The sequence below is a fragment of the Schistocerca cancellata genome, chromosome 9 (genome assembly GCF_023864275.1).
Source record: "Schistocerca cancellata isolate TAMUIC-IGC-003103 chromosome 9, iqSchCanc2.1, whole genome shotgun sequence".
Taxonomy (NCBI): Eukaryota; Metazoa; Arthropoda; class Insecta; order Orthoptera; family Acrididae; genus Schistocerca; species Schistocerca cancellata.
In genome coordinates, this window is record NC_064634.1 from 291565812 (window position 1) to 291567595 (window position 1784).

General features: G+C 46.5%; 1 pseudogene; it reads right to left on the reverse strand.

Moving 5' to 3' along the window:
- Positions 1–635: 635 nt before the first annotated feature.
- LOC126102459 (5S ribosomal RNA) lies at positions 636–753 on the reverse strand (annotated as a pseudogene).
- Positions 754–1784: the final 1031 nt, after the last annotated feature.

Genomic DNA, 1784 nt, shown 5'->3' on the forward strand with positions numbered 1-1784 from the left:
GTCTTTATAGTATTGTCCGGTAGAAGGCACTTTTGAATAAACTGCCACGATGGTGTGTACTCTCGCCCGTATGTCCATTAGTTGACAAATGTATCGTTAAGTCCCACCACGTGAAAGCTGCTGCCGTGTGGACAGGAAAGCACTACCTGGTAGACTTAACAGGTAATTCTGTAAATTAAACGGTAGCCGTTGTTTCGTTACCACTAGCTATGTCATTTTCGATCCTAACAAAACTGCTTTCTTACATGACAACAAATAACGAGTAGAGGAGTAACAGCAAACTTCTGTTCCTCAGTCACTACGTACTGCTACAATGATTAGCGAGTGCGACTTTCTGGTCAAGCGCAGCCAACACAGAAAAAGGTGCATACTCTTACACTATGCGTTATTGACGGTACTTCCCTCACTCACATCGTACGTAAAGTCACCATTTTTTAATATAGAAAAGCACTCCGTCTTCAGGCCACGAGTGGCCTAGCGGGACCATCCGACCGCCGTGTTATCCTCAGGAAGGATGCAGATAGGAGAGGCGTGGGGTCAGCATACCGCTCTCCCGGTCGTTATGATGGTATTCTTGACCGAAGCCGCTACTACTCGGTCGAGTAGCTACTCAATTGGCATCATGAGACTGAAAATGGCAACAGCGCATGGTGGCCTGGATGGTCACCCATCCAAATGCCGACCACGCCCGACAGCACTTAACTTCGGTGATCTCACGGGAACCGGTGTAGCCACTGCGGCAAGGCCGTTGCCCTTTTAAAATAGAGGATCAGACATATTCTCATCTAACGATTACATCACGTCTATGATTTTTAAGCACTACTTGTTACCAAGACGTTATTCACTGAAGCTGCACAATAGAACACGCTGCCGGTACTTTCGCATTATTGATGGGACATTTTTTCCTGCTTAACCTGATTGTACAAGAACCGATCCACACTTCTCTGAGTTCTCGTACATTGCTGTAAGCCGCTGCCCTCTTGTAATGGCTCTAAAACGTTCCTGAAAACTATTGAGCGCTGGGGCTCATAATATTTCGGTATCCTGTAGCAGGTATGCGCACCACAGGCAGCCAATAGCGCAGGGACATCGGCACTGTGTGAAGAGGACGCGAGATTCTGCGCCAGCAGGGGGGAGGGCGTGTGACGTCACGGCGAGCTGCTCGTCTGGTCTTGTTTTCGCCAGCTCCGCGTTCTGGCCGTAGCTGTAGCGGCCCCAGCGTGCATGTAAATGAACCGCCCATCTAGCGGTCATTAGGGGAAATGAATTGCCCTAGATTACATCGGGAATAATTTGCCTACTATTAAGATAATGTTTCTTAATTTCATTATTACAGGCTGCAATTTCTGCGGCTTATTTTCACAACTTTAACCCTTCGTTACTGCCGCATACGGAATTAAAAATATCTCGGCAGAGCTCTTCGCTCAACAGCGAGGTTGTTTCGGCGCCAATAGGTACCGAGTAATAGTTGTATCAGGTCATCACATGAAATTTAGGACATTTTGGTGACGTAACTACAGAGTCCCGAATATTTTGGCCAAAGTACGCGCCATTGGCGGCTTCAGTTAATCATAATCTACCACCTCACTACCAGGTTTAGGTGGAGATACACACAACTGCATTTATCTTAAGAACAGAAATTGATTACGACTTGGAAGCTGCAGTTAGAACGTCAATTTTTCCGAAGTCCAACAGTTCGTGCAAAGAAAATGATGATGATTGTTTCTTCCGCCACTGTCATTCTTCACTGTTCAACGCTGACAGATAGTGACAAAATGATAAGG